A 10681-nucleotide genomic window follows, 5' to 3' on the forward strand; every position below is an offset into this window, starting at 1 on the left:
AGCCGTACGTGGTGTCTGGACCCCTCCACCATCCTCCACACTTATAAATCCCTCATCCGCCCTATCCTTTGTTACGCCCATCTCGCCTGGACCTCCGCCCCCCCTACCTTTTATAAATCCCTCCAAATCCTTGAACGCCATGCTCTCCGCATCGCCTATCGCATCTGCCTCCCCTCCCCCACGCGGATCCTGTATGATCTCATCCCCTTCCCCCACCTCCTCCTCTTTCTTGAAAGGATACGGATCCTGTACACCTCCCACAAACTCGATCCTCCTCATCCACTTGTCTCACCCATCCTCTCCCACTCCCACCCACTGCCGTGCCTGTATTCGCTCGTCCCACCCGGTCTCCATCTCTCCACCCTCCTCACCCTCTCCCAAGGTGGCTTCCGCCAGCTCCCCCTCCGTGATGATGTCCTCCTCCCCTCCATCTACCCCTCCTATCAACTTTGACCCTACCCCCCCGCTTCCGGTGTCCTTTCCTTTAGGCACCCTCCCTCCCTTCTCTTTCCCTTTCCCCCGTCCCCTCCCTCCATCCCTCTTCCCCCAAGCTTCGCCTCCCCCTTCCTCCCTCCCCCTATCTCCCATGCCCCTGGCGTCTCTGCTCTCCCCTCTCCCTCTCCCACTCCCCTTCCTCCTCCTCCTCTCTTGGCAGGTCCCCAGACTCGCACATGCTCAGTGAGCATTCGCGCGCCGGAAATCATCGCCATCAGTGTCTCGTGTGTGTGCCTTCGTCTGCGTTTAGTGTTCTTTCGTCGTCACGCCTCCACTGTTCACGTGTGTCGTCGCCGTCGTCCGTCTTCTGTGCGCCATGTCAACATGTGTCAAGTGTTTTTTTTTTTTTTTCGTACAGCGTGAACGGCTTCCTGTTTCTTGTTTTTGTGTCTACATTTTTTGCCTGCCATTTTTATTGTATTGCCTGTGTCACCTATATGTCATATTATTGTACCCCTTAAGGCCAAAGAGCAGTGTAATATGCTGCTGCCAGCCCACCTTGTATGAGGTGCTTAAAATTACAATAAAGGAAAAAAAATCTGTATTTCCTTCTTTCCTTCCTTCCTTCCTTCCTGAGCGGCTTTCCCCTCCTACTCCCACTCCATCTCTTGCGCCTCCTTTCAGTGTCTCAGCACTCCCTCCTGCCCTGTCTTCCCTTTTCCTCTCCCGCCCCACGTGTCTCCTGCCTCTTCGTGAACCCATGGCTGGACCTCCTCTCTTCATCCCGCCGCTTCCTCAGCTGCACCATGCTCTCCCCTCCGTTTCCATCTTGTCTGACCTTTCCCTCAGCAGGTCCCACCTGGTAGTTTTACTCTTCGTCGTGTGTGCTCCAAGTGGGTTTTAAGTGTGTTGTTTTGGAGTGTTTTTAATACTGTGGCCAACTTTTAACCTGTGCATTCGCAGTCAGTGTCTTCTCTGTGTTTCAAGAATCGTCAACTGTGTTTTTTAACTTTCTAGTGACTTTTTTTAACTGTCCCCCATCAACGTCTACATGTCCATGTCTTTTTACCTCCATTTTCTCCCCTTACTCTGTTTTATGTTCCCCTTTTTTATCACCTTATGTATGTATCATTTTATTCTTGTTTTAGTTGTCGTGTCTCTCGGCTGAAGAGTGGCGGATTGTGCCCCTGACAGCCCTCCACTGCCCATATGGGGCAGGGGAATGAAATCACAATAAAGAAAAAAGAAAAATAGGTTTTTCCTTATCGCTTCTCGGCCTTTTGGCTAAGAAGCACCCCGTGGTTGGAGCGGTCCGTTGTGCTCTGTAGCGGGTCGTGGATCGTGGTCGTGGTCATTTTCGTTTGTTCTTGGTTTTTCCAGTGTTGATATTTTTGCGGTGAATATGTCGAACCGGTCGAACAGTATTCAATGCGTATTCGACAGAGCAGCGAGACGGCCAACGGCCTTTGAAATACAGGAATGGATATTTGGTGAGCTGAAAGTACCGGAAAATGACGTCGACACCTTTCAACTCCCCCCTGCGGGTTCGGGGGTAAGAATAGGCCCGCGGTATTCCTGCCTGTCGTAAGAGGCGACTAAAAGGAGTCTCCAACGTTTCGGCCTTATGTGATGGTCCCCTCTCGGGTTTGACCTCCATCTCTCTAAATTATTCCGAAGAGCGAGCCAATTGGGGAAGGGCACCTTACATGGTGCACTGTATCCTTCGTGCAATTAGACCTATAGCCGTCTTTCTCGTCGTTGCAATGGTGTCCCGCTCGTTTTCGATCTCTTGGGCGATTACCACGCTGCACTCTGCAGTGTTTCTTTTAACTGTGACGACGACGTTGGCCATTTTTGCACCTAAGATCCAGCACGGTAGCCAGTCCGTTGTGGTGGGGTCGCCATGTACCCTCTTGGTTGTAGCCCCCTGACAACACAGGGATCGCTCTACTGATGCCTGCGCCGTTCACTCCCCACGTATGCCAAGGAGTCGATGCCCATCTCCCTGGGGCATCAGGACTCCCGGCAATGGCCATCCTGCCAGGTGGCCTTTGCTGTGGCTGGGTGGCGCCCGTGGGGAGGGCCCTTGGTCGGAGTAGGTGGCATCAGGGCGGATGACCCGCAATGAAGCGTGGTACATCATCTGTCGCTGGCGGCCAGCCGTCAGCAGTCTCTAAGCGTTCGAGAGCCCATTTTGAAGGTAACGTTTATGACCCCAAATCGTTCCCCTCCCTCGCCACACCATGGGAGGAACGACAGGCATTGCGTGACACTGAGACGTATTCGCCCAGATATCTTGTCTGTACCAGAGCTGATGGGGAATCCTTTATATCCGTGAAGCCTCAGTTCTTTGTAGAGCATTTAGAGGACAAGTTTGGGGAGGTGGAGGGCTTGTCCAAGATGCGGTCCAGATCGGTGTTGATAAAAACGGCATCCTCCGCCCAGTCGCGGGCCTTGCTCGCTTGTACTAAGCTGGGGGATGTCTCCGTCACTATCACGCCCCATAAAAGTCTGAACATGGTCCAGGGCATTATGTTTCACAGGGATCTGCTTTTACAGTCCGACGACGAGCTGCGCGCCAACTTGGATCGCCGAGGTGTCCATTTCGTCCGCCGCGTCCACCGGGGTCCGAGGGATCGTCAAGTTGCCACCGGTGCCTTCATCTTGGCCTTCGAGGGTGACACGTTACCTGAGAAGGTCAAGGTGATGGTGTACCGTTGTGATGTCAAGCCATATATCCCTCCCCCGATGCAGTGCTTCAAGTGTTGGAAGTTCGGCCACATGTCTTCACGCTGTGCTTCCGACCTCGTCTGTCGTGATTGCGGTCGACCTTCCCATCCTGATCATCCCTGTGCGCCGCCTCCAATCTGTGTGAACTGTGGTGCGTACCATCCGCCTTGCTCGCCGGACTGTCCGATACTGCAGAAGGAGCGGAAGATCATGGAAATAAAGACTATCGACCGCCTGACGTACACTGAGGCGAAGCGGAAATATGATCGGCTTCATCCGGTGCGCATGCCAGTTTCTTATGCCGCCACTGTCACTCCTTCTCCACTTCCATCCGCTCTGGTCAGCTCTCAGAGTCGAAGTCCCACACCTGCCCCCTTGATGGTGGGGGCACTAAACCTCCTGTTGCTCCTGCTCCATCTACTTCAGGAGCAACACCCCCCCAACCATCGGGGACATCAGTCCCCCCTTCCCAGCCGGAGAAGCGTAAGACTTCTTCGGCTACTCTCGTAAGGAAGGGGTCCCTTGGGGACCTCCCTTCCCAAGTTCCATCCGGTACAAAGGCCGACAGCCGCAAGTGGCTTAAACAACCGCCAGTCCCTGGTCGTAGGGACACACGGTCGTCGTCTGTCCCTGAGACCGACCCAGTTGCGCCCTCCCAGCCTGCGCCACCAAAGGCACAGCGTGAGAAGCAGCAGAAGAAGAAACTCCCCAAGGCTACCGACATTGTGGTGGCACCCATTCCACCGCTTCCTACAAGCTCTGCGTCTGAGGATGAGGTGGAGATTCTGGCGTCCGCTGAGGACATGGATCTCGCCAGTCCCTCGGATGCAGTAGATGGCTGTTGTCCTGGTGGTGACTCAGTAGCAGCAGGGGCCCCGGAGGCGTAATCTGCCTCCCCAGTCCCTTCACGCCTTTCCCATCCATGGCTAATAACATCCTGCAGTGGAACTGCAGCGGTTTCTTCCACCATCTCGCTGAGCTCCGCCACCTTATCAGCCGTCATCCTTTCCTTTGCATTGCTCTGCAGGAAACTTGGTTTCCAGCAATGCGAACCCCCGCCCTCCGTGGCTATCGGGGTTATTTTAAGAACCGGGCAGCTTATGCAAGGGTGTCTGGTGGCGTCTGCATATATGTCCTGAACTCTCTTCACAGCGAGTTTGTGCCTCTACAAACAGCTTTAGAGGCTGTCGCTGTTCGGGTGTGGACGCCCCGGGCCATTACCGTCTGCCGTATTTACCTTCCACCTGATGGTACTGTCGCGCAGCATGTCCTGGCTGCTCTGATAGCACAACTGCCGCCACCTTTTTTGCTGCTGGGCGATTTCAATGCCCACAACCCTCTATGGGGTGGGACTGTCTCCGATGATCGTGGTCGGGCCGTGGAGCATGTGTTGGCTCAGCTCAACCTTAGCCTCTTAAACACCGGTGCTCCCATGCATTTCAGTGTGGCCCATGGCTCGTTCTCGGCCATCGATCTCTCTATTTGCAGCCCTGGACTTGTCCCATCCCTCCACTGGAGGGTGCATCCTGACCTATGTGGTAGTGACCATTTTCCCATCTATTTGTCACTGCCACAGTGTCATTCTTCTGGGCGCTTGCCCCGCTGGGCTTTCCACAGGGCTGACTGGCCAGCTTTTACTTCCGCCGTAACCATAGCGTCTCCCCCACAGGGTGACATTGACGAGGTGGTCTGTGTTTTAACCACGTCCATCATTTCAGCGGCCGAGGCTACCATCCCCCGTTCCTCTGGCCTCCCTCGGCGGAAGGCTGTCCCCTGGTGGTCGCCGGAGATTGCTGAGGCTATTCGCGACCGTAGGCGGGCTCTCCAGCGTCATAGGCGGCACCCGTCTCTGGAGACCCTCATCGCCTTTAAGAGGCTCCGTGCCTTCGCCCGTCGACTTATTGCACGGCGTAAGCAGGAGTGCTGGGAGAGGTACGTCTCCTCCCTGGGCTCCCGTGTCTCGTCCTCGCACGTGTGGTCCCGGATCCGGCGGATTTATGGCTCCCAGACCCCTGTGGGTGTCCCTGGGCTCTCCTTGGACGGCGCTGTCTGCACGGACGCTGCCGCCATTGCTGAACGGCTAGCCGCGCACTTTGCTCAGAGCTCTGCGACTGCATCCTATCCCCCCGCCTTTCGCTCTCTAAAGGAGCGAGCCGAGCGGACGCCGTTCTCATTCCACACGCGTCATTATGAAACATACAATGCTCCTTTCAGCGAGAGGGAACTCCTCGCTGCCCTCGCCGATTGCCCTGATACAGCACCAGGACCGGACTGCATCCACGCGCAGATGCTGAAGCATCTCTCCAGGGCCTGCCAGAGACACATCCTCACCATCTTTAACCGCATTTGGAGCGAGGGCGTGTTCCCGTCGCAATGGCGGGAGGGTCTTATTGTCCCCATCGTGAAGCCCGGTGCGGACCCACTGGCGGTGGACAGCTATCGTCCCATTACCCTCACCAACGTTTTGTGCAAATTGCTCGAACGTATGGTGGGGCGGCGTTTGTGTTGGGTCCTTGAGTCGCGCGGTCTCCTCGCTCCATCCCAGGGTGGCTTCCGTCGGGGCCGGTCTGCAGTGGACAATTTGGTGCGGCTGGAATCTGCTGTCCGTACGGCTTTTGCCCGACGTCAGCACCTTGTTGCTGTATTTTTCGATCTGCGGAAGGCGTATGACACCACATGGAGGCATCACATCCTCGCCACGTTGCATGGGTGGGGTCTTCGTGGTCGGCTCCCGGCTTTTCTTCAAAGCTTTTTATTGCGCCGCTCTTTCCGGGTGCAAGTCGGTGCCACCTCTAGTTCCTCTTATATACAGGAAAATGGGGTCCCGCAGGGCTCGGTGTTGAGCGTCTCGTTATTTCTAGTGGCCATTAATGGTCTGGCTGCAGCAGTGGGGTCGTCGGTGTCTCCTTCTTTGTATGCCGACGACTTCTGCATCTCATTTAGCTCCACGACTACGGGAGTCGCCGAACGCAGGTTGCAAGTCGCCGTTCGCAAGGCAGCATCATGGGCTCTGGCTCATGGTTTTCAGTTCTCTGCTGCCAAGACTCGGGTTATGCACTTCTGCAGGCGTCGGACGGTCCACCCTCATCCTGACCTTTACATCGACGGCCACCTGCTTGAAGTGGTGGACACTTGCCGCTTCTTGGGACTCGTGTTTGATGCCCGGCTCACATGGGTTCCTCATGTTACTCAGCTGAAGCAAAAATGCTGGCGGCACCTCAACGCCCTCCGCTGCCTTAGCCACACGTCTTGGGGTGCAGATCGCAGCACGCTACTGCAATTGTACAGAGCCCTTGTGCAGTCCCGGCTTGATTATGGGAGCCTGGCCTATGGGTCTGCGTCACCCTCAGTGTTGAAGTTGTTAGACCCCATACATCACTGTGGGGTTCGGCTTGCTACTGGCGCTTTTCGCACCAGCCCCGTAGATAGTCTACTGGTGGAGGCCGGGGTTCCCCCGCTACGGATTCGCCGCCATCGTCTGCTCGCCGACTATGCTGTCCACGTACATTGCTCGCCAGGCCATCCCAATCGTCGCCTGCTTTTCCCTGCCATGGTCCACCACCTGCCCGAACGGCGACCTCGGTCTGGGCTTTCCGTAGCTGTCCGTGTCCAGTCCCTGCTGTCAGACCTGGGGTCATTCCCTCTTCCGCCTCCCTTCCGGGTCCGTACACCTACGCCTCCCTGGTGTTTGTCCCGGCCGTCCGTCCATCTGGATTTGGCACAGGGACCTAAGGACTCGGTTCCGCCTGTGGCCCTCCGTCGCCGTTTTCTTGCGCTCCTCGACTCATTTCCGGGCTGTGTGCCTGTCTACACTGATGGTTCCCTGGTTGATGGTCGCACTGCCTACGCTTTTGCTCACGCTGCCCATGTTGAGCAACGCTCCTTGCCGGCTGGCTGCAGTATTTTGCTGCAGAGCTGGTGGCCATCTTGCGAGCTCTTGAGCATATGCGTTCCTGCTCAGATGCGTCCGTCGTCATCTGCAGTGACTCCCTGAGCAGCCTCCAGGCCATCGACCGCTGCTATCCCTCTTCTCCTCTGGTGTCTTCTATTCGGGAGTCTGTTTCCACCATTACCCACTCTGGTCGTTCGGTGGTTTTTGTTTGGACGCCAGGTCACGTTGGCATCCCGGGGAACGAATGTGTTGACAGGCTGGCCAAAGGGTCGATAGACGCCCCAGCTTTGGAGATCGGCCTTACGGCTCGCGACCAGCAGCTGGTGTTGCGCCGTAAGGTACTTCGGATGTGGGCTGCTGAGTGGCGTGGCATGACAGCCCCGAATAAACTACGGGCTGTCAAGGGGACGACCGATGTGTGGCATTCCTCCCTGCGGGCTTCTCGCAGGGACTCGGTAGTCCTGTGTCGGCTGCGCATCGGCCATACCTACCTGACGCACGGCCATCTGTTACGTCAGGAGGATCCCCCCTTGTGTCAGTGTGGGTCCCGGCTGATGGTCGGTCACATTTTGCTGGAGTGTCCTCGACTGCCCACACTCCGGCAATCTTTTAATCGCCCGGGCACTTTGGCTTTGGTTTTATCCGACGATGCCTCCATGGCTGATACCGTTTTAAATTTTGTCCGTGGTAGTCCGTTTTATGGTTCGATTTAGGGAGGTCCTGCGCCTTTCCCTTTCTGTGTCTATTGTCCTTGTGTCTGTTGCTGTTCTGGTGTGCCGTGAGCTGGTTGACTCTTTCCCATTTTTGATCTCGTGGTCAGTCAACCAGTCTCCGGCCATCTTCCTTTCTTCTGTTTCTTTCTGTCTGGTGTTCCTCTGTCCTGTTCTTGTCTGTAGTGTTTGTTGCTGCATTTGTGTGCTTTTAGCGCCTGGGGGGACGTCTCCTCCCCCTTTGGTTTTTATCTGCTTCGTAGATTTTCGGCTCGCCTGATTTTGGAATGGGGGACTGATGACCTTCGCTGTTTAGTCCCCCCTTAAACATCCAACAACCACCACCACCACCTTTCAACTGGATTTTGTCTTATTCTCGTTATTCGTGAAATTTCTCGACCAAGAGAAATACGAAAAGTATGGCCTGGCACTCGTGGGCGAACATCCGTTCCGCTACTTCGATGGAACAGTCGGAACAGTGCATATAGTGCCATCTGGGTTTGGGATAAGGACTGTGCGGGTATTTAACGTACCCCCTGAGTGTCCCAATGAAGTAATCGGCCGTGTCCTGTCGCGGTATGGCAAGGTGCTTAGCATCACGAATGAAAAATGGGGCAGTGCCTTCCATTTCCAAGGCAACAGCGGAGTCCGTAGTGTTCGTATGGACCTCCGCCAGCACATACCGTCATATTTAAATATTGCGAGTACAAGAGCACAGGTTACCTATGTAGGGCAACCACAGACATGCTCCCTCTGTCAATCTACGGAGCATCTACGCGTGGAATGCCCGCGCAGGCGCCCTGTGCAACTGCCGCGGGAACGCACTGAAGGTGACAACCTTGTGCCTCTTCTCAGCGAGATAGTGGCAGGTGCTGCACACCGAACCGCTGAGGGAACTCACGAATCGACTCCGGGTCCGTCAGGAGAGGTGAACCTGGTACCTAGTGCATCTGTTGACAGCCCTATTGAGATTGTCTCGGACCAGACGCCCGTAGTGGCAGTACCGCCGGTGGCGACTAGTGCGTCTGCTGTGGACAGTGATGTCACTGTAGAACAGATGGAGGTAGTTCTTCCTACCACACCCCCACCGGCAGATGACGCTAAGTCCCCCCGGCGTCGTCATAGGCGCAAGAAGGCGAGCCAAGAACAGCAGGCAGAGGAGGAGGGCGTCATACATCCCCCTCCTGAGCAGCAGTGAGGCTGAATCTCAGGCCTCATCAGTTACACGATCTGTTTCCGCAGACCGCTCGGACGGTATGCGTAAAACTGCTCGCCAATTAGAGGCGCTTATTAGTTCATCACGAGATCGGGGAGCAATCCCCGCAAAACGTAAAAATGAACAGCGTAGCGAACAGCCGCTGCAGCGCACTCGCACCCTCTCACATACCGCTGCGACTGAGCAGTCTGCGCCGCCTGGTTCGGACTATCCCGCCGATGGGGGAGGACTGAACTGGGCTGACGACGAAGACGATGAAATGCGTGATTGAGTGGGCTCGTTCCCACATGAGCTGCCTGGTATTTGCCTTTAACATCCGGGGTGATGTAGCAGGGTTACAGTTTCGATATTTACACAGCTGCTTACATACGACCATGACTTTATCTAACGTTACTTTCTCTGTGTTGCTTTCTCATGCCTGCAATTGACCGTCAGCTGGGAGCCTTTTAACAGTAAATATCAACTCCATCTCCAACCCAGTAAAACTACGCTCTCTGAAGGATTTTCTGCGCCTTGGTGCATTTGATGTGGTCTTTCTCCAGGAGGTTTGTGCCCCCTTTCTCTCTGACCTGGTTGGTTATGAGGCACTATATAACATCGACCCTGACGCCAGGCGGGGCACTGCTTTGCTATACAGATCAGAGTTAACTCCATCCGATGTTACAAAACTACCCAATGGTCGTGTTCTTGCATGTATCATTCGAAGTGTACTTTTTATTAAAGTCTATGCTCCTACAGGAACTAATCACAGGCATGACAGAACCACACTTTTTATGTCAGATATCACCCCTTTCTTGACAGCTCGTCGTCCTATCGTAATTGGCGGAGATTTCAACTGTGTGGTAGCCGATGCTGATCTGGTCCCAACGCCTATGCGGTGTGTAGCGCTCGCTTCACTCCTTCGGGCGGCTGACCTTAATGATACGTGGCGCCACTTTCATCCCGCCTACACACAATTTACTCACATATATCCCACTGGGGAAAGCCGTATTGACCGTGTTTACGTCTCTGCTGATTTCCTTCCTGCCCTGTGTGCCGTCCAAGTCATTCCCGTGGCCTTTAGTGACCACTGTGCGTACTCTTGCTCCCTGCATATCACAGGTCCAACCCCGGTTCCTCGGGGCACCTATTGGAAGATGAATACACTTCATCTCCCAACGCCCGAACTTCGCACTCTTGTCACGAAAACATGGCGGGATTGCATCGCTACTGCTTCGAACTACCCTACCACTGTGGTTTGGTGGCTCTGCTGTGTGAAGCCACGGCTGCAACATGTTGTCCAGCGACATAGTCGCGAAGTCACACACTGGAAGCGTAGCACATTAGACTTCTATCAACAATGTCTAAATGACGCACTAACCCTTCCTGCTGACAGGTATGATCCGCTACGCATGCACCTCAACAAAATTAAAGCGACAATCCTTCGCTTCTCTCGGGAGAAGTCCGAGGGGATGGTGGTGAGGTGCCGCTCCGCATCCCTGATTGAGGGCGAGAGGCCATCCATCTATCACCTTGCCTCTGAAAAGAATCATGCAAAGAAGAACACCATCCTACGCCTTAAAACAGGGGATGTTACGCACCTCACAGACCACAGTGAATTCCTCCAACACCTAACAGACCATTATACGCACCTCTTCCAGGATGTTGCGGTGGACGTCGCCGCCCAACGAGCACTTATCGGTGGGGTCCCAACTTCAT

The sequence above is a fragment of the Schistocerca serialis genome, chromosome 6, assembly GCF_023864345.2.
Source record: "Schistocerca serialis cubense isolate TAMUIC-IGC-003099 chromosome 6, iqSchSeri2.2, whole genome shotgun sequence".
NCBI classification, from domain to species: Eukaryota; Metazoa; Arthropoda; class Insecta; order Orthoptera; family Acrididae; genus Schistocerca; species Schistocerca serialis.